Here is a 27,409-nt window from a genome sequence, read left to right as displayed (position 1 = left end):
TTTTTAATTATTTATATTATGTGGAGAATGGAGGATTTTTCATTTTCATTTTATAAACGCTTATATTGTTTCAAATTTCATTACTCTTGTCTTTAAAACACTCAATTTAGCTGAAGTATTTAAAATTAAGTATCTCTCTGTCAGTCCAAGAGTCCAACTTTCCTGACCTCACTGGGGTCCAAGCTACTCATCACCTCTACTCTGTATAAAAGTTTCCCGGAAAGCTTTTAGAAAATAGTGATTATCTCAGGACAAGTAAGTCATAATTTCACCCAAAGCATGGTCTGAGAGCTTGTTAGAAATGCAGACTCTCGGGCCCTACCCCAGACATACTCCATCAAAACATGCCTCTTAAATCACATCCCCCAGGCAATTCATTTGCACATAGATTGAGAAATGCTCTTTCATTTACTGACTCGAAGTCCATTACTTAATGTCTGCAAACTCTACTTTCCTTGATTGTAACATAGGAGGAAATAATACCTGTGGGAGCTAGGTGAGCTCGTGTGTATAAAGGGTCCTGTGTCCCACCAGGCACGTAGTAGGGACTCAGTTAATGGTAACTCTTTTTTGCTGATCACTTCCAACTTTGCACCTCCAAAGTAGATGGCCCACCCAACCGACCTTCCCTTACCGACTCATCAGAAAATCCTGTGCTCTCCGTTCTGTCTCTGAGACATACAGACCAATGTTGAGGATACACGAGCTGTTGGGTACTCTCCAGAGCACCAAAGTGCTTCTGCTCCCACAAGGTCAACTCTATGTTTACCTAGAAGCAGCTGGGTGTGTTCCCAACCCTGTTTATGCCAGTAGTACTTGTTATGGAATCACATACTTTAATTAAATACTATGTAAACTGCAATCCCATTACAATTGTGCCCCAAATCATAAGATATGTAGGAATAAACCTAACCAAGGAGGCAAAGAATCTTTGTACTCAGAAAACTATAAAGTACTCATTAAAGTAATTGAGGAAGACACAAAGAAATGGAAAAGTGTTCCATGCTCATGGATTGGAAGAACAAATACTGTGAAAATGTCTATGCTACCTAAAGCAATCTATACATTTAATGCAATCCCTATCAAAATACCAACAATTTTTTCAAGGAAATGGAACAAATAATCCTAGAATTTGTATGGAACCAGAAAAGATCTCGAATAGCCAGAGGAATATTGAAAAAGAAAGCCAAAGTTGGTGGCATCACAATTCCAGACTTCAAGCTCTATTACAAAGCTGTCATCATCAAGACAGTATGGTACTGGCACAAAAACAGACACATAGATCAGTGGAACAGAATACAGATCCCAGAAATAGGTCCTCAACTCTATGGTCAACTAATCTGTGACAAAGCAGGAAAGAATGTCCAATGGACTAAAGACAGTTTCCTCAACAAATGGTGTTGGGAAAATTAGACAGCCACATACAGAAAAATGAAACTGGACCATTTCCTCATACCACACATGAAAATAGACTCAAAATGGATGAAGGACCTCAATGTGAGAAAGGAATCCATCAAAATCTTTGAGGAGAACACATGCAGCAACCTCTTTGACCTCAGCCACAGCAACTTCTTCCTGGAAACATCACCAAAGGCAAGGGAAGCAAGGGCAAAAGCGAACTGTTGGGATTTCATCAAGATCAAAAGCTTTTGCACAGTAAAGGAAACAGTTAACAAAACCAAAAGACAACTGACAGAATGTTAGAAGGTATGCAAACAACATATCAGATAAAGGGCTAGTCCAAAATCTATAAAGAACTGATCAAACTCAACACCCAAAGAACAAATAATCCAATCAAGAAATGGGCAGAGGACATGAACAGACATTTCTGCAAAGAAGACATCCAGATGGCCAACAGACACATGAAAAAGTGCTCCACATCACTCGGCATCAGGGAAATACAAATCAAAACCACAATGAGATACCACCTCACACCAGTCAGAATGGCTAAAATTAACAAGTCAGGAAATGACAGATGCTGGCAAGGATGCAGAGAAAGGGGAACCCTCCTACACTGTTGATGGGAATGCAAGCTGGTGCAACCACTCTGGAAAACAGCATGGACCTTTCTCAAAAATTTGAAAACAGAGCTACCCTGTGACCCAGCAATTGCACTACTGGATATTTACCCTAAGGATACAAACGTAGCGATCCAAAGGGGCACATGCACCTGAATGTTTATAGCAGCAATGTCCACAAGAGCCAAAAAATGGAAAGAACATAACTGTCCATCAACAGATGAATGTATAAAGAAGTGGTATATATATACACAATGGAATACTATGCAGCCATCACAAGAAATGAAATCTAGCCATTTGCGACTACATGGACGGAACTAGAGGGTATTATGCTTAGCAAAATAAGTCAGTCAGAGAAAAACAACTATCATATGATCATTCTGATATGAGGAAGTCAAGAAGCAACATGGGGGGTTTGTGGGGTAGGAAAAGAATAAATGAACAAGATGGGATCAAGAGGGAGAGAAACCATAAGAGACTCTTAATCTCACAAAACAAACTGAGGGTTGCCAGGGGGAGCGGGGAGGGAGATGGTGGTTGGGTTATGGACATTTGGGAGGATATGTGCTATGGTGAGTGCTGTGAAGTGTGTAAACCTGGTGATTCAAAGACCTGTACCCCTGGGCCTAATAATACATTATATGTTAATAAAAAAAATAAAATAAATAATATGTAAACAGATGAAATAGGAGTCCAAAAAAGAAAATTGTTTCTATGAAACACTAAATTGAAGGCTTTTAGAAGACCCAATAAATGCACATTTATAAAAATGGTTATGGGGCGCCTGGGTGGCTCAGTGGGTTAAGCCGCTGCCTTCGGCTCAGGTCATGATCTCAGGGTCCTGGGATCGAGTCCCACATTGGGCTCTCTGCTCAACAGGGAGCCTGCTTCCTCCTCTCTCTCTCTCTCTGCCTGCCTCTCTGCCTACTTGTGATCTCTCTCTGTCAAATAAATAAATAAAATCTTTTTTAAAAAAATGGTTATGGATGAGATGACCATAGAAGACAAAAGAAATGAAATCCTATACATGTATGTAGCTATATTCAAGTTGCTTGGCAAGGTTTGTAAAATTTTCCATCCAACATAAGGAGGCAAAAATCAACTTCACAGTTGATATTTTGTGGGTGAGTTTAAGAAAGATCCATTCACCTGTGCTCACACAGAAGCATTGCTCTAGGTAAAAAGATTGGGGATGAGTATTTCTTTATATGTTTCAAGTTAAAATAAAGTGTTTCCAGCATGGATGGGCATCTCACTGAAAGATTTCCCATGGAGTCTAGTCACAGAAGGCTTGGCACTCAGCAGGGCCCAAAGAGAAATTATCTCTGTGGCCGCCTCTCCTTTGTACCCACTGAGGGTCCAGATTGTACCCACTCTCCCCTGTCCTTATCTGAAGTCCTCAAGCAGCTTTCCCAGTCACTCTGGCTGTGAATTGTCCTGAGGTCACCTTCGGTCTTACGGAAAGCCTTATTTTAGTAATTAAAATAACAGATTTTTTCTCTTCCCTTCTTTAAGGCTCTATTCAGGCCAAGAAACCTGGGGTCTTGGGAATCAGGGGCACAGGGGCCATTAGGGCTGGTGGGTGTCCTAACTCTTTCAATGCTTCCCCTTACTAGCTGCCTTTCCAGCCCCTCCAGGGTTGGGCCCAGGGCATGCAGGTTAGACAAAGCACACAGTCTTCCATGGATGGTGCCTCTGTGACCCGGCATTGCTGCTCGTTGGTCTTAGGTGTGCAGGCCCGACTCGCTCATGAGATACTTTCCCCATTGAGAATCCTCACTGAAAACTGCATGGTAAAAGCCCTAAGTCCTCCTCCTTCCTGCTCTGACTGCTAACACTCAACCTCAGGCTGCTAGTTTGAGGAAATCTCCAGAAGGCTTTTTTTGGGTGGTCCTTGAGAAGACTCCAGGCCAGCTCCCTCACGTGAACCCACACAACCAACAAGAAAATCTCTCACCTCCTTGTCCCAATGTTGGTGAAAGTAAAACTTGCTTTCTATGTTACTACTACATAGCTGCTGTTCCAGCCACAAGAGCTTGCCTCCTCCCAGTGTCTCCAAGTACCATCATACAGATTATAAACATTGTCATTTGAGTGGTTGGCACCCCCTGCAGTTGTGCAGTGTGCAACCTGAACAATCATCCTCAGAGTTCAGACACTAAGTAAGTCCACTGAACTCCAGAGAACACACATCAAGCTCCTCAAGTGACTCCCTCAAAGCCTTTCTCACTTGGATGGCAAAATGAGGAAGCACATCTCTCCCCGCCCCCACCTCCGACTAAGAAAAGGGGGAAATTCCTGGAACTTTCTCCATAGGAATTTGCAAGAAGCAAATTTCCTTGAAGACCTTCCAGCTGCGGTGAAACTACAGGGCCATTAGTTGGATAGTGATATCCTGTTAATGACCCTGATGCCCAAAGACATTGCTGGGTGGGAGTCGTTTTTGTTTTGTTACTATGGGTAATGTTGAAAAAAATTCATTTCCAACCTTTAGATATTAGGATAGCTCATGTGAAGTAGTGATTTTTTTTTCTTACCTTAAAATTTGAATCTCTCTCAACATACCGGGCCTGAATTCCTGCATGGCGATGGATAACTCAAATACTTTTCTTGATACCCTGTGATAGCAAACACATTTGAAAATGTAGGCCCTGAAATTGTACAGTGGTGTCCAATGGTAAGATGGGTCACACAGATAATGCAGGTTTGCTTAACTAACTTCAAAAAGATTCTCTTAAAAATAAAAACTAAACTTGAAGTTCTCTTTAAGGAATTTCATGGACTGCATGGCAATCCCTTCCGCCCATGGGAGAAACACATTCTGATGGAGTCCTTACCTGATTCACCTGGAAGACACTGCCAAATCCTTCAGGACCAGATTTTATCTCCTGTGATGAAGCATCACTAGTTTCCTTGGGTTGAGTCCCTGGGTTTCCATTAGACCTAAATCTAGTTAGACTGTTACTGATTACATAATCATCGTGTGTGTCCACAATTGGACTGTGAGCAATTTGAGGGAAAAAAAGTAATTTACAGGGTATTCCAAGCATCTAAGCTGTAATAGCCGATGAATGCTTATTTAATAGCACCTATCATCCTTCAGGTCTCTGATTAAATATCATTTCTGTGAAGAAGGCATTCAACCTTTCCTGACTCAGTTGATGTTACCAGGACCCCTGTTATGCCTCTTGAAATCTGGTGAACTTCTCTCATTCACAGTAGCTGTTATAATGGTAGTTCATTGGTTGGTGGGAATTATTATTTTTTTGAAGACTTTATTTAGGTATTTATTTATGTATTTGTTTGTTTGTTCGTTTGCTTATTTATTTAATTGAGAGAAGAAGAGGGAGCACAAGCAGGTGGAGGGACAGGCAGACGGAGAAGCAGGGAGCTTCTCCTTTGAGCAGGGATCCTGACTCGGGTCTCGATCCCAGAACCCTGGGATCATGACCTGAGACACTTACCCGACTGAGCCCCCCAGGTGCCCCTGGGGGAATTATTTGTTTGTGGTGGCCTTCCTCCACCAGATTCATGAGGTGAGACCTATATCCTCTTGCTTCTCACTGTATTCACCCGTCTGCCTTGTCCAGTGTCCAGCCCCTTTCTCAAGTGGTTGGATGGCTGGTTCGTAATCATCCCGAGTCATACATACCCAGCGTTCTTCAGCTGCCCCAGTGCCCCTGTTTGCTAGCATCCATCCACTTCTGTATGTTCCAGGAGCAAGGGCCCATGCCTTCTTTTGCTTACTGTTGTGGTTCCAGTCCAATGCCTAGTTCAGTGCCTGTGTGTATGAAGTACCACCCACGCCCGCCTCCTGTTCCAGCCACTGCCCCAGCTCCCAGTTCTTTGCGAGCATTCCCCTACATGGCACAGGTATAATTGGTCAGCACCTCACTGGGCCCACTCCTTATACCTCTCTCTTCCTGCACCGGCGCTTCTCTGGCCTCTGGTGTGGAATCCCAGGAAAACCCACTTGACTCACAAGAATACATAAGCCAGAGGCCAGAGTGTTAATGCCTGTGGGGCAACTTTTGTTCCATGTGGACAGTTCTGAGATCCACTTCAGAAAGTTTCTCAAGAGGTGCAGGGGGCTGTGCCACAGCAGCCCACAGTGCTAGCCAACTTTTTAATGCATCCTTGTGCTGCTATCTTCCTCTCTGTCCTTTTTCAGTCTCCTGGCCTCTCACTCCTCCCTGGGATCACTTCCCAAATACACCTCTTGTCTCAGGCTCTGCTTTCAGGGAGATCCAGGCTAAGACATGATGCAACAATTTGTTGTTGGAAGAAGGAATGAACGACCCAGTGAATGAATAAAGCCATAATAACTCCTGGAAACAAGAGTGTAACTAGTTCACCAAAAATATCATGAATGAATATTTACCTTCATTATAACTCCTAAGAACAGAATTACCTCTGATTGGTAAAAAGATGTTATCCCAAAGAATATCTTTAAAAGAACACGCTCATTAAAAAGCAGGAAGAGAATGGTGGGTGTTTGCTAGGGACTGGAGGTAGAGGGGTGAGGAGTTATTTTCAAAAGGTACAGGATTCCAGTTTATGAAGATAAAAATTTCTGGAGATGGCAGTTGGTGATGTTTGGACAACAAGCTGAGGATTCTTAGAATCACTGAATTGTACACCTAAAGATGGCTAGAATGATAAATTTTGCTAAGTATATTTTACTATAATAAAGAATTATGCTAAAAGTATACATGTATGGTTATAATGATAAAAAATACAAAGAACATAAACAAATATTAGTAAGAAATAAATACAAATGTTAATAGCTATGATATAAGAGTGGGATTTTGGAATATGTTATTTTTAGCTCCCAATTTTCTCTACCATTCTTCTATTGCACTGTTGACCTAATAGTGTGATGATAAAGCTATATTATTCCTTTGAGATGGCCCCAAAACATAAATCTCTATAGTTTTATTTAAAGATTTTATTTATTTATTTGACAGAGAGAGATCACAAGTAGACAGAGAGGCAGGCAGAGAGAGAGAGGGAAGCAGGCTCCCTGCTGAGCAGAGAGCCCGATGCGGGACTCGATCCCAGGACCCTGAGATCATGACCTGAGCCGAAGGCAGCGGCTTAACCTACTGAGCCACCCAGGCACCCTAAATCTCTATATTTTAGCTAACATTAAATCCCAAGTACAAAAAGAGATTTACTATTGAGACTGCCTGTCTTTAACAATGATAATTTAATGATGATAGTGGGAAATTGTGTTTTGTTCTCTTTAATTTTTCCTTCATGAGGACTTAATTTTGACAGGAGGTACAAATGAGACCGTAATCATTGTATGACTTGCTTTTGTAGTAGATATGCTTATAGCATATATTACATATATTAAAGTCTTATGTAAAATATGAACATCAAAGGAAAGAGTACTTTAACTTTTTACAAAAATAAAGCTAAGCCCCCATTAATTACCTTCTTAACCTCCTAACCACCTCCCATTCTTATTGTTATTATGTATTTTGCTATCACTGATTCTACATTAACATCGGTGTTTATCAAGGTGGTCACACTTTCCTCTTCCACTATTATGGATTTAACTAAGCCTATTTATCCCCAAACTTAGTGATCAGTGTACACACTCCATATGCATCCTGTTACTACTACTGATGTCAGGATTCTGGGATTCCATCTCAGTTTCATCACAGCCACAGTTTCTGTGTTCTGGAGCAAGTTGCTGTATCTTGTTTCCAGCTGACTTTTCAAAAACAGTAGAGACAACATAATAAAATTTAGAAATCCTTAATAATCCCTATATGAATTATCCAAGGGTAGTCCCATGAAAACAGGTTTTATGGTCAAATATATATGAAGAAAGTCTACATGTTTATCCTCCTATTGGATACCAACAATGAGCAATAATATTTTAAAGGCTCTAAGAAGTCCTTCAGTTAAAAAAAAAAAAAAAAAGGGAAAAAAGTAGTAATTTACCTTTGCTGATAAATGAATAAATACCTGACTATTGAAATTTTTCTTTTATGTAACACCAATTTTAAAAGATCTTATTTATTCTTTTTTAAAAGATTTTTATTTGTTTATTTATTTGACACAGAAAAAGAGCATAAGCAAGGGAAGCGGCAAGCAGGCAGAGGGAGAGGGAGAAGCAGGCTCCCCAACAAGCAAGGAGCCTACTACGGGGCTACATCCCAGGACCCTGGGATCATGACCTGAGCTGAAGGCAGATGCTTAACCGACTGAGCCACCAGGAGCCCCAGATTTTATTTTTTCTTTGGGGGAGAGAGAGCACATATGAGAGTGAGAGTGGGGTGAGGAGCAGAGGGAGAGGGAGAAGCAGACTCCCCATTGAATATGGAGCCCTTGAGGCCAGGCTCAACCCCAGAACCCCGAGATCATGACCTGAGCCGAATAGCAGACACTTAACCAACTGAACACCTAGGCACCCTGTTACACCAATTTTAACATCCCTTGGAATGAAGGTTCTATAGAACACACTTGGAGTTTTACACAAATAAAAGTAACCAGTTCTAGGCGAGCAGGAGGCAAGAACATCTTCTTGCTGCAGTGGAGAATTCCCTGTCACTGTGAAAACGTCAATGGTATGACAATTAGAAAATGGACCATGATGTGAAGCTCTTTGTGCCAAACTGAATTGCCTACAGTGGCAAACAGCCGGGATAGAGGCCGGGTAACCCACGTTAGCAGTGGAACTGACCCACAGAGGTTATGTGCCTTCTCTTTCAGGTGCAGTCACCCCTGAACGTCAACTACTCTTCACATGTACCTGCCCAGGCCCGGTCCTGCCAGACGGTACGATTCCTCATGAAACCGCCTTTTCTAAGGACATTGTTCTATGGAACAATATACTGTTCTGTGAGGGGCGCCTGGGTGGCTCAGTTGGTTAAGTGGCTGGCTTTGGCTCAGGTCATGATCTCTGGGTCCTGGGATTGAGCCCCGCATCAGGTTCCCTGCTCTGCAGGGAGTCTGCTTCTCCCCTTGCCGCTCCCCCTGCTTGTGTGCTCACGCTCTCTCCCTCTCTCTTTCTCTCTTACAAATAAAATCTTTAAAAATAAACAAGTCTAAAAAGTACCTTTAAAAAATATATATTGTGGGGCTCCTGGGTGGCTCAGTGGGTTAAGCCTCTGCCTTTGGCTCGGGTCATGATCTCAGGGTCCTGGGATCGAGCCCTGCATCAGGCTTTCTGCTCAGCAGGGAGTCTGCTTCTGCCTCTCTCTCTCTCTCTCTGCCTGCCTCTCTGCCTACTTGTGATCTCTCTCTGTGTCAAATAAATAAAAAATAAATCTTAAAAAAAATAAAAATAAAAATAAAAAATATATATTGTTCTGTGGACACCCCTTTATTCAAAAATATTAGCTCAATAAAACAAAAAAATGAAAACACTGTAAAGGCCAAATAAAACACTTGGGCAACCCAAATTTGGTCCATAGGACAGCTGTCTTAAGTTCTCACAATGATGCTCAGAAAGAGTGCCCCTACCTTCAAAGATCTAAAGCTGAGGGTTTGGAAATTCCTCTGCCATGTTTTCAACAGTTGGCCACCATCCCAATCCACTGGCCACCTTTTGCCATGCATGCCTTCTTGATTGCCTGGGAACCTGACTGAAATATGTGACAAAAGTATTAAAATGCATTGAGTGAGGATGTGAAGGAACTCCTATGGGGAAAGAATAAGGGAACTGTAATATCTGGGTTTTGATCATTTTATTTTTTCCAGCTGTTTTCCACTAGCATGGAGTCACTTTGTTGCCTGAAAGGAGTCAGGGACAGCCATCCAGCTTTCAGAAGATAATTTTAATAAATTCTTCTGTTCAGAAATAGATTTTACAATTTAAATCTGTTTTAAGACAACCTAGGATTGATTCCAGCTTGCACTAACACAAGCCACTATGGTTTCAAGATTTTATGATTGCCGTTCTTTTTTAAAAGAGGAGTGGAGGCTGGAATGAAATTGATTGATGAAACTTTACCAAAAAGACACCACATCTCTTCTTTCAATTCTTTAAATTGTGCATAATGATGGAGCTTTTGATCATGGTGAGGCAGAGGAGAAGGATTTTAATGAAAGAGCTGGATGGGTGAAAAAGGAGAGCCGGGCAGGAAGGAGAGAGTGGGACCATCACTTATCTAGGGCATTGAGTAAAAGGCACTTTCAGTCTTTTAATTACCTTTTGAAGATAATTTGACAATGCAACGAATGAGAAATCAATTTTCAGCATCTTGTCTAATCTTGTTTAAATCTTGTTTAATTCCAGAGTTAGTGGGTCATTAATGCAAGCAAATGGGTCATTCCTAGAGTGAGAGACTTTCTTGAGTGCTGACCAGGTACCAGACATCATACTGGGTATAGAGATTTAAAAAAAAAAAAAAAAAAAGGCCACTACAAGGATCTTGTCCTCCAAGATGTCCCAGGTCAGGGAGGAGAAAACCACATTATTATAATGTGGTAAGTGCCACAAGAGACAGCTATACCCATGGCATCACGGGGACATGGAAGGAGTCACCCAACATGGCCTGGAAGTGGGTAGGAGAAGGGAAGGTGGACAGGTCAGGGAAGGAGTGTGCAAGAAGAATGTAATTGTTGGAGAAACACCATTCACCCTTTGCTAATAGAGAAAGTTACCTCATTTTAACTCAATATGGCCACAGGAAGACTGTGGCCATTAAAGCAAGTTCCTGATTAAGAGGTTTCTACGTTTTAGCTGGGTTGACTCTGCAGTAGTGCCACAGCAAATGAGTGTCAGTCCTCAGCTTTCATATATAGATCATTTTTATTATTTAGTTTCGAAAAGCAACCCTCAGTGACTGTGCGCTTACAATCATTGGAGAAGCGTGCTCTGTGTTTTGAAAACGATCACTCTTAACAGGGCTTGCAGTGAGTACATTTTCTCCTTTACAAGTGTGTCTTTGTACCAAAACAGTACTGCTGCCCTTAAAATGTCATAACAGAGCATGTGGCTTGCGCATGTCCTCCTACGTCAAGAGCCTCTTAACTAAAACAAGTACAGTCCATGCACAATTGGCATCCGTGGACACTATTGGAGTAGGCTATATAAACTGATGCATTAGGTGAAGTTTCCATGTAAGTTTTTATGTCATTGACCGCTCTCATGTTTGTTTTCCAAAAGTAAGAACTTAATGGGACCTAGGAACACCTCTGTGTTGGATGTTGCTAGTCAATGTTGTCTGCTTAACACCCATGTGTTTAAAATAATGAACTAGAACCCTTTGTGTCACCTCGGAAAGACAATGCTTCATGTCTGCTATCTGAAAATTCTTGGCATATGGACTCTCTTAGCTTGCCTCTTCCTTTTGTTTTAGAGATTCACTAACAGCTCCTCTTTCAAAGATGACTAATCCTGGGATAAAGATGAGAAGCTCTTGGTTGTCCCCGGTGACCCATCCCTGAGCCAGTCCTTTCTAGTACAGACAAATAGATCAATATGTGTGTGACCCTGATGTCAGCTGTCTTCTCCAAGCCTTTCTAATATTTAAATAAAATTGCCTTAACATTTCTAAGTCACAGCGGTTCCATGCCCTCACCAGGATTTGGAGGAATGAGCCAGGGCCCTAGGCTCACGTGCTGTCACCTTGAATCCAAGTTACTGCTCTGTTGAGCTGTCCCTCACAGCCCATCTCCGCACTCTGCTGCCATTTTTTGTTCTGTGCCAACCTGGGTGACTTCTTACTGATATCTGCTGAAAACACCTACCCAGAATATCTACGTAGAGATGTAGAGCAGTCTTTCCTGAAACTTTTGTGCCGTGGAGATCATTTACAGGGCAGAAATGCAAACTGAATGCTCAACATGGATAATTAGGCACCTTTGTTGGCACAGTTCCCTCAGCCACCAAGCCATCAGAAATGACTCCATCCTCCCTGGCTTCCCCACCTTCCCCACCACCAGCAGACCACAGCTCCAGTCTTGTAACTCCACCCGTCTCCCTCGAGACTCCCACCATCTCTGGGCTTCCCTGTTTTCCAGGCTGCCCTCTCTCCGTTTCTGTCCCTTGGGTCCCCTCATTTCATTACACGGAGGAGCTGAGCTCCAGAGCCCGCCAGCGGAGTAACCGAGGAAGGGAATCTACTGAAAGGATATCACGCAGCTCCTGCACTGACTCCTGGACCGCCAAAGAGGCCAGGAAAAGGACAGGAACAAGTAAAGACCCCACAGCCATAGAGAAGAGCCCCAGGCACCACGGCTACCCCTATGGAACAGTAGAAGCCACTGCTGGAAGTCCCCATGCTTCCGGCTCCAGACGCAGAGGCTGCCACCAGCCCTGCCAGCTGCGCACGGTCGTGCAAACCGATGTTGCTGGTGCTGCTCACCAGGGACCAGCCTCCTCTCTGACCTGTTCTCTGCATCACTGGCTCCCAGTTTCCAATGCAGGGTACAGGCAGCCGATCAGTCAAACCCATGACCCATCCCTGCCATCGTGGACAAAAGCATCCAACTTTTTTGGCTTGTATGGTGGAGACAGACTCTGCTTCCCACCCAGCCTCTTACAGTGGGAAAGTAAATACACAACCATAGGAAAGGGGTTCAGAGGCCCAGAGTTTACTTCAGAGCCTGAAGTAAAGATGTCCTCATCACTTTCCATCGCCTATTTGTCTCCTGGCCTTTTGGCCCCGACCAGCCAGTAACCTTTGCGAATCAGAGGGAGATGTTCTCCACCCCTGCCTTCTAGGAACACAGAAACTGTCAGTTTGGTTCTCTCAGACTTTCCTGTCTTCTGCCTGAAATGAAATTGCATATTTCAGGCAACCTAAATTTTAGAAGCATCAAGGCAGGTGCTCAAACCCTACCGTTTGAGATGACACATCATGATTTTTTTTCCAGTTTCCATTTAAAGAAAATCTTTAAGACAACTTCTGTCCCTGAAGTTCAGTTCTTATTTTGAACTGCTTCTAGTACGTCCTGGTATTGTAACAGAAGGAGTAACTATAAGGAGAAAAGATAACTCTGTTGACTTCCAGACTCTTTTGTCTTCCTTCCAAGTTTTCTTTACACCTGCACTGACCATGCACCTACATTGTCCTTATCCTCAGTGTCTAATACAAACTACTGGACCCTTGAAGTAGGGCGCATCCAAATTTCAGCACTTGAAATGTCTTGAAAGTATAAAAGAACAGATTTTGAAGACTTGGTACTTACGTAGCTTTTTAAATACCTCATAATTTTATATTGATTGTCTATTAAAACAATATTATAGATATACTGAGTTCAGTAAAATGTTATTAAAATTCATTTCACCTGTTCCCTTTTTCATTTTCTGATGCAACTCCTAGCAAATTTGAAGTTACATATGTGGCTTACATCATGCTTATATTACACTGCTTTGTGCTCTGAAATACACCTATTTTTTATTTTATTTTAATTTTGGTATGGTTATACAGGTTATAGTATAGTGATCCCTTCACCTTTTCACCCATTCTCCCACCAAACTGGTAACCATCTGTTCTCCAAACTGTTAACCCAGTTAAGAGACTGGGTTTTTGTTTTTTTGTTGGGTTTGGTTTTTGCGGGGCTATTTTTTTATTTGTCCCTTTTTTTCCTCCCTTTTTTCATTTTTTTTATTTCTTAAATTCCACAAGTGAATGAAATGATTTGGTATTTTGTCTTTCTCTTAACTTGTTTCACTTAGCATTATACTCTCTAGATCCATCCATGCTGTTTGCAAGGGGCAGGATTTCATTCTTCTTATGGCTAAATAATACCCCACTGTATATGTATATACATATATATATATACATAAAATAAGTATTATTTGCATATGTGTATGTATATACACATTATTCATATATCATATATAATATGACATATTTTTATATCATATATATATATAAAATATGTATACACACACACACACATACCACCTCTTCTTTATCCATTGATCTATCAATGTACACTTGGGCTGCTTCCATAATTTGGCTATTATAGATAATGCTGCAGTAAACATAGGGGTACATGTGTCCCTCTGAATTAGTGTTTTGTATTCTTTAGGTATATACTCAGCAGTGAGATTATTGGATCATGTAATTACTCTATTTTTAGTTTTTGGAAGAACCTCCATATTGATTCCACAGTGGCTGCACCAGTTTGCATTCCCACCAACAGTGTATGAGGGTTCCTTTTTCTCCATATCCTTTCCAAGACCTGTTGTTCCTTGTGTTTTGTTTTGTTTTTTTAATTTTAGCCATTCTGACAGGGATGAGGTGACATCTCAGTGTGGTTTTGATTTGCATTTCCCTGATGATGGCTGATGTTGAGCGTCTTTTCATGTGTCTGTTGGCCATCCAGATGTCTTCTTTGAAGAAATGCCTGTTCATGTTTCTGCCCATTTTTAATGAGATTATTTGTTCTCTGGGTGTTGAGTTGTATCAGCTCTTTATAAATTTTGGATACTAACCCTTTATTGGATATGTCATTTGCAAATATCTTCTCCTATTCAATAACTTGCCTTTTAATTGTATAGTATGTTTCCTGTGCTGTACAGAAGCTTTTTATTTTGATGTATTCCCAACAGTTTATTTTTACTTTTATCTTCCTTGTCTCAGCAGACATACCTAGAAAGATGTTGTTATGGTCAATGTCAGATAAATGGCTGCCTGTGCTCCCTACTAGGATGTTTATGGTTTCAGGTCTCACATTTAGATCTTTAATCCATTGTGAGTTTATTTGTGTGTATGGTATAAGAAAGTGTTCCAGTTCCATTGTTTTTGCCACGTGGCTGTCCCATTTTTCCCAACACCATTTGTTGAAGAGACTGCCTTTTTCCCATTGTATATTCTTGCCAACTTTGTTGAAGATTACTTGAGCATATAATTGTGGGTTTCTTTCTGGGCTCTATATTCTGTTCCATTGATTTATGTTCCTATTTTTGCATGGATACCATACTGTTTTGATTACTACAGCTCTGTAGTATAACTTGAAATCTGGGATTCTGATCCTTCTAGCTTTGTTTTTCTTTTTCAAGATTGCTCCAGTTGTTTGGGTCTTTTGTGGTTCCCTACAAGTTTTTGGATTGTTTGTTCTAGTTCTGTGAAAAATGCTGTCGGTATGCACCTATAATTTTCAGTCAGTCAACATGTAGCCCATTCTGTTACTACATACCACAAAATGGAAAAATCCTTTGAGACCAAAAAGGAACAATTATACTGAAAATACTCTTATAAAATTCCTTTGCATGAACAAAAACAAAATTTATTCATCACTCATTTAGCAATTTTCTAAATTAAGTAATGAATTAACCAATTATTGATCACTAGTACATGTCAAATCTTGTGTTGTTGATTGGGACTACAGTTGTCAACAAATCAGTTACAGTCACTGCTTCATGCAGAATGAAGTGGTTAAAAGCACAGACCATGGAGCCTGACAATGTGGGTCCAAATTTTGGCTCCATCCCTTACCAACATGTGCTCTGTGATAAGTTAAAAGTTCTTCAGTTTCCTTATCTACAAAACATGGATCCTGTCTGATAAAAATATTATGAGGACTATGTTAGTCTATAAGGAAAAGCTCATAGAAGGGTACTGTTATCAGTTAACTATTGCTGCCTAAATAGCGGCTTAAAACAATATACATTTATTATCTCACAGTTTCAGTAGGTCAGGGATCCGTGAAGAGCTTAACTAGAGACTTTGTTTCATGAAATCAAAGTACTACACAAAGCACTGTGCAGTTTGAGAAGCAAACTTCAGAGAACAGCTTCATGTCGGCCAAGGCCACAAACACCATGTATGACAATTTAACAGACAGATTTTGACGTGTTCAAAATACAACATTAGTGCACATTGGGGATCACTGGTGCTGGAAACAAGGGTGACGGGGGGCAAAGCTAGTCCTTAGTATTTTCACCCTCCTTGATTTTAACTGAAGCACTCTCTTGAGCTTTGGCCAACATAGAGCAAATGATCTCCAAGCCAATGGCTTTGATCAGGGATGGCAGCACTGTGTTACCCACCTGCCTGTGCTTATCCAGGATGTTCACAAGAGTTGAAGTCTCATCTGAAGGCTCAGCTGAGGAAGGGCCCACTTGCAAGTTCATGCAGGGTTGGTTGGCGGGATCCCACATCTTTTGGGGATGTTCGACTGAGGGCTTCATTCCTAGATGGCTTTTCCTTTCCTGGGTATTTCAGGTGGGACACTGAGCTTCATTAAAGCCAGCAAGGAAGAAAGTCTGCTCTAAAGATGGAAGTTGGAATCTTTCATAATCTACTCATAGAAATCATATCCCTTCAACATTAAGGTATTCTATTATTTAGAAGTAAGTTGCTAAAAGTTAAGACATTATCTAATTCTCTGAATTGCAGGGAGCAGAGATCATTTAGGGATCATCCTAGAAGCTACCTACCACACGTACCTGGTAAAGAATAAGTGCGTGCTGGCCTTTGTTGTTTATGGCCCTTATAGTCCAGTGAGGGATTGTTGAACTGTGAAGTGGAAGGGGAAATAGACAGCATCTTGGGAGCAAGTATGATGACCTTAAGGCAAGAGAGAGATATGGTATATTTGAGACACTTGGAGAGGATGGATTTTGCTGGAACATGAAGATATTATAGAGGAAATCAGGGATCAGGTACTGAAAAGCACTATAAACCAGAGAAGGATTTGGGCCTCTATTCTGAGGAAACAGAAAGCTACTGAATTTTCTGCACGGAAGTTACATGATGAAATTTGAAAATATCACTTTGGCTACATTGTGGGAAGGATGGATTGGAGAGAAGCAAGAGTGAACACAAGAAGGCCATTTTGAGGGATTTCACAATGGTCTAGGTGAGAAGTAATAATAGCTGGGACCAGAATGGTAGCAGTGGGAAAGATATTACAGATATATAATAGCAGGACATGGTGAATAATGAGATGAGGAGACAGAGGTGCAGGGTGGAGAAGATGAGGCAAATGATGATGCCAAGTCCACCCTTTAAGGAACTAGATGAGTAATGGCTTGTATACTAACAATGGGAATACTGTAGAAAGAGCATATTTTGAGGGAAAATATGACTTGAGTCTTGGAAATAATGATTTTTAAGGACCCTATGAGATATCTAAGGATGTGTGAGCTCATCTGCCAAATGCAGCTTTGAGAAGTGAAGAGAGTCTAAGATGGCTCTGAAGTCCTTTAACCTGCAAGAGTTGCACTGAAGATCTTCTAGAAAGAGAGAATGAGAAGAAATTACCAGAGCAACTGGGAAAAAAAAAAAAACCAACAGGAAAGGAGAATTTTTAGTCAAAGTGATTGGTCAACTGTGTGAAGTAATTCCAAAAGGTCAAGCACTGGCAAATGTCCCAAACAATGAGGCGACCCAGGGTTATTTATGACTTTGGCACAAGCCCTTCGGTAGAGGGGCAAACAGGGAAGCTTAGTTGGACTGATTTGAGGAGAAAATGGGAAGCCACATGATAGAGGCTACAGATACAAATACATACAATACATCTGAGAAGTTTGCTTTTGAAGAAGTGGAGAGAAATACGGCCTCATCTAGAGGGGGAAATGGACTAAATTGAAAGCTTTCTTTTGTTGCACTGGTTTTAAATAGAAGAGTTTGTGTACCATTAAACAGAGGTAGAAATTGGCTAGCAGAGACAGGGCAGGGGGGTTGCTGGGTAAGAGTAGGATGAACTGATACAGCAAAGTTCCTGAAAAGGTGGTTCTATTTATAACCCAAAGTACCAGTGTGGGGGCTGGCTTTCGAAGGAGGGCTCCTCCCTTGTAACAAGGCAAAGAAAGAGAGCTTGTAGTCTTCTTCCTGGTGGATTTGTAGATTTGGTATTAGAACATTGCATGTGTTCTGATACAATGGCTTTTACTGCCTTTTCAACAAACCCTCTTCCTTCAGGTGTTAGGGAGCCAAAGCATTCTAAATCCTTGCTACTCCAAGTGTGGTCTTTAGATCAGCAATATCAGCAACACCTGTGAACTTATTAGAAAAACAGAATCTCGGGCTCCAGCCCAGACCTACCTTATCAAAACTGATTTTTTAAAAAAGATTTTATTTATTTATTTGACAGACAGAGATCACAAGTAGGCAGAGAGGCAGGCGGTGGGGTGGGGAGGCAGGGTCCCTGCTGAGCAGAAAGCCTGATGCGGGGCTCGATCCCAGGACCCTGGGATCATGACCTGAGCCGAAGGCAGAGGCTTTAACCCACTGAACCACCCAGGCATCCCTCAAAACTGATTTTTAATAAAGTTCCCAAGTAATTTTCTGCTTACTTCTTGAAGGACCTTTCCATAATCATGTAATCATTATCATAAATACTTATCTAAAACTGATTTTTATCATACTACTAAGAAGAGAGTTGAATGCCTTGGCCCTTGACTGGAATCAAGGAGGGGGAAACATGAAGGATCACCTGGGAATGATCCTCTGTTAGCTTTGTAAACGGTACAATAAAGTTCTTTGATATACTTCTGACACATTTGAAGCTGGATGGCTATGTGTGAAAACAAAGAATTTTTTTTTAAAAAAATCAAAGGAGTTTTCCCTGCTAAAAAGCTGAATGGAATTTAAGACTAAGTGGTAACTAAGATGCCAACCAGTGAGCTGAGAGGTTTGGGAAGTCTGGAAGCCAATACATATGGCATCATAGAGTCTTAGAGTTGGAATTATATCAAGGATGAGCTAAGCCAAGTGCCCAGCTGGAGTGAGAGTCCCTACATCACCTTTTACCTCCCCACTTCCACTCATAAGGAACTGGCTCCTTTTCATCATTAAGACCCATTTTAATCATTAAGAGCCAGTTGCTATCAGAGTTTTCTTTCCTTACTTTTAATATTTCCCAGGAATAGGGGCGCCTGGGTGGCTCAGTGGGTTAAAGCCTCTGCCTTCAGCTCAGGTCATGATCCCAGATCCTGGGATCGAGCCCCACATCGGGCTCTCTGCTCCGCAGGGAGCCTGCTTCCTCCTGTCTCTCTCTCTGCCTGCCTCTCTGCCTACCTGTGATCTCTGTCTGTTAAATAAATAAATAAAATCTTTAAAAAAAAAAAATTTCCCAGGAATATCTGCCCATCGGGCCCAATTTTGGCCACAATAGGGTATAAGAATGTTCCCTAAATCCACTTGTTGCCCAACAACCCCCAATACACTTGCCACAGGTGTTTCATCCATCGTAAGTCCTCTCTCAGTATTTTCTTCAGATTGTCCCAACAGTCACAGCTTCCGAAGTTCTCTTCGTTCCCGCCACTCCTTCAGGGTGCAGAATAATTTCCTAGTGTGCCAACACGCAAAGCGATGCCTAACACATCATCCAACAAATGAAAAATAATTATAACATGAATTTTCCAGGACCTATTTTTCCATTATTGCAGTCTAATATCACATTAACTCTTTTTTTTTCCAATTTATTTATTTTCAGAAAAACATTATTCATTACTTTTTCACCACACCCAGTGCTCCATGCAAGCCGTGCCCTCTATAATACCCACCACCTGGTACCCCAACCTCCCACCCCCCGCCACTTCAAACCCCTCAGATTGTTTTTCAGAGTCCATAGTCTCTCATGGTTCACCTCCCCTTCCAATTTACCCAAATTCCCTACTCCTCTCTAACGCCCCTTGTCCTCCATGCTATTTGTTATGCTCCACAAATAAGTGAAACCATATGATAATTGACTCTCTCTGCTTGACTTATTTCACTCAGCATAATCTCTTCCAGTCCCGTCCATGTTGCTACAAAAGTTGGGTATTCATCCTTTCTGATGGAGGCATAATACTCCATAGTGTATATGGAGTATTAACTCTTATCAGCCGCTTCACATCCTTGGCGTCTATTAAAAACTTGTGGTCGGTTGTAATCCTCTGATTTTGTTTGTTTGTTTTCATATGGAGTGTTGCCGAAGTAGGTATTTCTACACCTGCCCGTGTGCTCGAGTGTGTGTTAGTCTCAGACATCCCTGGGGATCACTGGAGAGTCAAGCACTGGTCCCAGACCTCACTCTGTGCAACTATACCATGACCCTAATCGTGTTGATGCCATATCTGAGGTACCAAAGAAAGCACTTGGTCCTCCTGAACATGCGCTCCACTTCTAAAGAACAGCCTATTTATAAACTCGATCTTTTCAGAGGACCTGAGGTGACCAGGGGATTGACGTTTCTAGAAGCTAATTTTTTCTTCACCAACTTCCCTTCTTCTTACCAAGTATGTACCCTGATATCCCTGCTTCCAACCATTCAATTCCCACCAAATTAATTTTTTTCCTTGCACCCAGACTGACGGACTCTTGACTTACTTATTTTTTTGTTTAAACAGCTGAGCAGGCCAAGAAACCCAACCCCTCTCCACCAACCAGAGCCCCGCCTCTGCCCCAGGAGGCCTGGAGTTGAAGGCCAAAGAGGGAGAGGGGACTGTACTCTGGGTGGGGGAGCGTGGGCTCTGATGCCTCATCCAGTAGGACAGCAAGGGTCACTCTAAAAATTGCTGCTGCTGGGACTCATCAGGTGGCTGCTGGTGGCTCCCCACTGCAGTTTCCTTTTCCCTCCCTCCCTCTCTCTCCCCACAGATTGCTTCCCAAGAGGAGCCTCCTGCTGAAAACTCATCATTACACATCCCGACACCACACAAGAGGGTAAGGAGCTGGGACCACGATCTCCAATTCCTGACTTCTAGATTCTAGGGTGCGTATGGGTGGGTGGGTGGGAGAGGGTGGAGGTATCTGTGTGCTCGTGGTAGGGGGGCTGTGCCACTGACAGGCAGTCTATAGCCGGACCACACGGCTCATGTACGGGATCTGAAATCGGGAGCCAGAACACATTCTCTCCCAGTGTAAGGAATGCCAGAGATCAGAAGAATGTCAGAGTAACAGAAATGCGTTGAGAGGGCTGCTTTTAAAAAGTAAAATGACTTGTCATTTCCATGAATAATTTTCAGTCTCTAAAGCCTAAAACATGTTCACCTTCCTTTATAGAGAAAGGAGGGACAAAGTAAAATTTGTAGGTTTTGTTCACAAAGTTTTGAATTCCGTCTTCATTTTTATCAGGAACCATGTAAACATTCAGTACCTGATAGGTTTAGATGAAATACAACCAGTTTAATTCAATCGGTAACATAAAAGTCAGAGAACTCCTTAAAGACCCAGAAATATCCATATTGGCAACATAGAAACTCCCCCTATAAAAAGAACACAGGTTTTACTTGACCATAAAATGAGTTTTTGTTCTTAATGTGCACCTTTGGCTATCCTGACCTCAGTTTTACGTTAGAAGTGAAACGGTGAAATGGAATCCCCCCCTTAAGTCGGACTTCACTTAAAATGGCAAGTGGCAGAAGCTGGAATGTTTCTATTCCCGGAGTCCGTGCTGATGAGCTGGGACAGATGCAGCGACTGGAATGTGACAGGACAGGGCAAAGGCACAGCTGATTCGCCCCTTTGGCAAAGACCCGTTCTGGGATCCCAGTTCATTCTGGCATGAGAGTGACAGTGACACTTTTACACACATGGCTTTGCAGCTTGCCTTGTGTAGAGTCTCTCCCAGGAGGCAAGGAGAGAAGGCGGCCGAAAAGAGAATGTTCTTAAATATAAAGTGACAATTCTTTTCTATAATCAGTTGTAGAGGTTTGCATCTGAGGGCTGTGTCAAGCCATGAGGAGCTTCTCTCTAGGGTAATGCCTCCACAGGGACTTGCCGGCTCCTCAAAGAGAGTAGAATTCCATCACCATTTCTTGTCTTCACTGTCCTCAGCCCAAAGGTTCTAGGTCTATTTTGGGTCATGGGTCTTTTTCAGAACCTCAAGGAAGCTCTAGGCCCGCTCCTCAGAAAAAAGACACATAAACACACATGCGTAACATGTTTCTTAATATTCTAGAAATTTCCATGGAATTCATGGACTCACTTGAAAAGCAAACCAGAGCACGGCTGCTAGATAAAATACAGAATACCCAAGACTCCATTTGAACTTCAGATAAACCACAAACCAGTTTTTTGTATAAGCATGTCCCAAAATAGTGTGAGAGATATACTTATTCTAAAATATGATTCATGGTTGATCTGAAATTCAAATTTAACTGGACATCTTGTATTTTTATTGGCTAAATCTGGCAACCTAGACCCCACTGCATGCCTCCTAGGTGAAGAATCCCCTGTCCCAGATGGTGTGTCTCTATCTGATACAGTTGATCGTAGGATTCTGAAAAAACATATTGAGGGGAGAAGAGATACCAGACCAGACTTTGACAGTTCTGGCAGCAAAAGCCAGCTGTTTATTCTTAACTCTGTGTAAAGTTTTAGAAGAGAAAGTTACACATATCCCCATCTAATAGATGTTTAAACCGAATTCCTAGTTCATTGATGTTTTGCTATAGGTCTATTAGATGGTTAGAGCAAAAAGAACACTAAAACTCGATTTCCAGTTCTGTGACAACCAGAGAGACATGAATCTGAAAAATTACATTTCCAACCACCCCTTCCCACACACAAACACACAAAAGACTAGGAAGAGAAAGAGCTGTTTTCCTGAAATTCCAATAAAACCCAAACCAAAAGTTTTAGCACTGGATCCTTGTGTCCTGTATGCAGCCTTGGTGAATGGAATTGTAGTTAACTTTGTGCATAGTTTCTGTATACTTAGATAAAAGCCAGGCATAATCCTTTAGCTAAATTAAAACATATGGAATAAATATTTGTTTTTAAACAACAAATTGGGTTGGGTTGATAATTTCATATTCAACCCAACACTTAAAAGGAAGTGCTTTGTGCTCTGATCAGAGCAACCAATTCATGCAGAATCTCCTTGAACCTCTTTCTGTTTTTGGCTTACTCAACCTATGGGAGTTTTCTGTCTTTACTACCTATAACAGAATTAAGAAATCCACAGGTTTACTTCATCCTCCGATTTATTTTAAACTCAAAAAGGCAATCCTTTTTATTTCAGTGTTTGGCGTTACAAAGAACCATTTCATGTTCTCTATATCCAAATTTTATTTGACAACCTTAGGTCTGCGTCACTCAGTCTCTCTCTTCTCATGCTGGAAAGAGCTAACTTTTTAACCTGCTACAGCTTTTAACCTACCCTGCCTTTGAGGGAGACGATTACGGTGGTCAGGGCTCACTCTGGGTTTGAGTCTTTGTTCCACTATGGGTTGCATGCTTGTGTGGCCTTGGGTATGTTTTCAAAGTCTCTGTGACTCTTAATCTCTTCATTTGTAAAATGAACATAATATAACCATCTCTTCAGATTTCAGTGGTGCTTAAATTTAAAAAAATAATCATAATAAAGTCATGTAAAATATTAAACCCAGGGCTCCGCACACAGTTCTCAATTAATAAATTAATATAATTATTATTTCAATTAGAAGCAGAGGTAACAGTTTACAATTAATACATAATATGGATTCATGCTCAGTGACTTATTTTTAGGAATAATTATTAATGTACTTAAGTTTGGCAAATACAAAAGGTGATGAAAAATACAATGGCTCACATCACTGCCCAGCTGTTTATTGGATGTCGAATGTATGACACTATCGTAGTAGAAATGGCACGGGAGCCAAGGTCTGTGGTGGACAATGGAGGAGAGTATGGAGGTGCCTTTCTATTACCCTTCTATCTAGTTGTGAATGGGCAGCTCTTCCAGGAACCCAAGAGACTGTTCTGGGTAATCCTGGATTCAGCAGAGAGAGGAAGGAGGCTGTGGTGTCCGTGACCAGAGAAAACAATTCTCTTGTGTGTTCTGCACAGAATGAAGGCATAGTTCGGAAGCATAGGGAGCCTTCTATAACCCTCTGCACCCTGTCCAAAGTCTTTTCTTTCACCCAAAAAGGGAAGGACAGGAAAGGATTTGCAGTGCTTCTAAAGAGCTGTTCACCCCATTACACAACCTCCCCTGCTGTAGTTGGTCCCCTTTCCAGCAACAGTCTTACTGTGGCAGGGGCTGTGGGAAAAGTGCAAGCTCTAATGGTCTCAGAGAGTGTGTATGGTTCTTCCTTTCTTTCATCCCCCCCATTGGGAGGGCTCCCCCACCCTTGAGCTCACTGGAGCTGGGTGGGGAGGGAGAATCAAGCCTGTTGTGCTGTAAGAAAAACAGAGAAACAATCTTGAAACTCTGCTAGCCATGGGCACCTCAGCAAGGTTGTGTGCTCCTCACCATGCAGCCCAGACCACGACCCCAGTCAAAGCCCTACAACCCCCCCACCCCCACACACCCCCACCCCCACCAATGGTAGCCATGGCGACTGCCCAGGTACCAAGCCCAGAGAATCCCTGAGCAGCTGGCCACAAGGCACTCACTGAGTTTAAAAAAAATAAAATAAAATAACAAAAATTATCATCCAACTCTGAATTAATATATAAGGGAATCAATAAGAATGGGGTGCTTTCAAAATTTATTACTTAATGTCCAGGTTATACTCTAGATTTGCCCAGCTTCACAGGGGTGAGTGGTCCTCAGGTTTCTCTGAGGCATCTGTGGAGTCCTGATTGGAGGAAGAGGACACAGACTAAGAACACCTGGGCAGGTGGATAGACAGCCTCACCTCCAAAGTGCACACCTAGGAAAAGGATGTAGTGGCAGCACTCGTAAAGAAAGATTGAATTTGCGAACATATCTGAGAAAATATGGCCACTAGGAAGTGGAATGTAGGCTCTGATTTCGTGGTCTGTTAAATGGTCTCCTGACTGTTTCTCTCCCTCTGTCTGTTAAATGATCACCTGACTGTTTCTCTCCCTCTGCCTCCCCTAGAGCTAAAAAAGACACTTACCTCTACAGATTTTTAAAAATTTTTTTATTTTTTATAAACATATAATATATTTTTAACCCCCGGGGTACAGGTATGTGAGTAGCCAGGTTTACACACTTCACAGCACTCACCATAGTCTACAGAGTGATTTTAAGGGCTCTAAAAGCCCTCTCGTATTTTAAAAATGTATATATTAAAATATTGTTTTAAATATTACTTAATAGGAGCACCTGGCAGGCTCAGTCGGTAGAGCATGTGATTCGATCTCAGGGTTGTGGGTTCAAGCCCCACATCAAGTGTAAAATTACTTGAAAATAAAATCTTTGAAAATGTTAATAATATTAAAATCAAATTAATTGAATCAATTGATGTTATTTAAAATAACATTTACAGAATAAAATGACATATCCATAATAAACAGCTAACCCCTGAATAGCACAGAGGTTTGGGGTGCCAGCCTCCTCCATAATAAAAAATTAGAATATAACTTGACTCCCCCAAAACTGAACTACTGCCATACACAAGTTACTGGGGAAACAAACTCTTTATGCAGAGAAGATTAAGGTCACACAGCATGTTGAGAGAATACTTGCAACACTTGAGCTCACTGCAATAGTACCAGTGAGTTCTACCACATTCTTAGGTAGTGTAGTATGGACCACTGTTGCTTCTATGCAGCTATGACTTCATACTGTAGCTTCACATCTGTTTACATTTCTCCCAACTATAAATGGTGCCATGCATGTGGTCTGTAAGCATTTGTATGCCTAAGTTTTGACAAATTCTAACTTTTTATAACAGATTTGTGTATATCTCATGGTGGTAAACAATAAAATAGGCTAGTATCTATGTATGTTTTATGCATTCATGACAGACCAAACTTTTCCTTAATTTTTTCAATATTTCTAGACTACATGGTTCATCCTTTTTTTTTTTTTTCAAATTATTGCAAATCTCCAAAAATATACTTCTTGAAAAAAATCTGTGTAAGTGGACCCATGCAGTTCAGACTTGGGCTGTTCAAGAGTCAACTGTGTGTGTGTATATATATATAGATACATACCCACACGTACATAAAGGAAAATAAAAAGTGGCAACAGGAAATAAGAGAAGGAAGGACTGGAAGAACTACCAATTCCCCTAGGGCCTCATATTGTCTTCTCCATTCCTGCAGATTTTGTAATCCTTCTTGATCACAAAGGAATTTATTGAGTCCAAACTCTTCTCAGCATCCAACATCCTTTCTATATTGACCTAATATGCCCACCCACTGTCTCCATCCTTTATATATTGGCCTAATATGCCCACCCACTGTCTCCTTCATGACTCAGCTACCTGAGTCTATGCATACCATGCTGAGTCATGGCTCTACCATCAAAATCAATTTCACCTGGTTCTTTTTAACATTTTAATGTTCCTACTGGAAATTTTTTAATTGCATATGTGACTCATGTTATATCTCTATTGGCAAGCACTACTCTAGAGATTACGATATACAGTTAAACTCTCACAACTATAGAAGTTAATACTTATTACTTCACATAAAATATAGAAACCTTGCAACTGTAAGATTCACTTACCATCACCCCATCCTTTATGCTGTAATAATCATATGTGCTACATCCAGAAATGTTAGAATCCCCATGAGATGATGTTACCAGTTTTGCTTTGAAGAGTTATATGAATTTTAAAGAAGTTCAGAGTCTTTTATATGCATCCAGATATTTATTATTTCTGATGTTCTTCATTCCTTCATTCCCCTTTTGGGATCTCTCTTGCCCAGAATTCCCAGCTCATTTTCCAGGGGATGTGGTTGCCCCAAACCCTCTGCTTCTTCAATGCAGCAATACTTTCTGTTGGAGTTGTTGCTGCCCTGTAAAGTACCAATTGCAGTCTGCTCTTAGGTGAAAAGCCATCCAAAAAAACCCCCCTAAAATCAAAATCCACAAAAGCACCCCAAAATCTTTTAAGGGTTGGGGGACTCATGCTATGCTATTTCTTTTTTCCAACTCTTGATTCCTCTTTGAAATTATCCTGTTTTTTATATTCCCTACAGACCGTGGATAGTTTCCCCTACTTCTCACCCTACCCCCTCCAATCCATGCCCCTGAACCCTCACTCCCTAGAGCTCCTTCTTAAACTCAAGTGGTTCTTCTTCAGAGGGTGGGGTTTTCCCAACAATATTATGATATTCCTAAAGGCAGAGAGTGAGCTAGTCAGCAATCTATCAAACTTAATTTAGGATACTTGAGGATGCTCCAATTATGTGTGATATAGGGGAATAACAATGTAGCAAAGGAAGATTTGAAACTGGAAATCATATATTATTGGCCCTGCAGTTCACCTTTGGATTCCTTTGGAATTCCCTGCTGACCCTTTGCCTCCTTGGCCTCATCATATCGCTATATTGTCAAGGCCAGGTTCTCTCTTTTCTCCAGACACCTCAGAATTACACCCTGTCCCTGGGACAAGAATGATTGAGTACGGTATACAGTTGTTAAAATAAAGAGATCCTTCTGTACAGAGTTGGTAAATAGGCTAATAAACAGCCAAATAGTTGCTGCCCTGAGCTCCCCCTGAAGCCCTTCCACCCTTCCATCCTTCCCCGAGAAGCCCCTGGGCCCCACTATTATCCAGCAACTGAAGACTTACACAGAGTCCTCCAGGGAAGCCTCTGGAACCCGGCTCCAGACCTGTGGCCTGTGAATCCGTACTA

At 41.5% G+C, this 27,409-nt stretch overlaps 1 protein-coding gene across 3 annotated transcripts in view; it reads left to right on the top strand.

Annotated features, from left to right (window-relative positions):
• Positions 1-27,409, top strand: part of KLHL31 (kelch like family member 31) — a 76,036-nt gene that overhangs the window by 36,466 nt on the left and 12,161 nt on the right. For 2 of the 3 annotated variants that reach the window (XM_044252968.1, XM_044252985.1), the window contains 2 exons: positions 8,745-8,810; positions 20,522-20,636. The gene's annotated coding sequence lies outside the window, so the exon portion shown is untranslated. The remainder of the gene's footprint in view (positions 1-8,744; positions 8,811-20,521; positions 20,637-27,409) is intronic. The other variant, XM_044252977.1, reaches the window with a different exon arrangement.

Source organism: Neovison vison, chromosome 1 (genome assembly GCF_020171115.1).
Source record: "Neovison vison isolate M4711 chromosome 1, ASM_NN_V1, whole genome shotgun sequence".
Lineage (NCBI taxonomy): Eukaryota > Metazoa > Chordata > Mammalia > Carnivora > Mustelidae > Neogale > Neogale vison.
Note: the sequence above shows the minus strand (reverse complement) of the source record. Positions and strands in the feature narration are given on the sequence as shown.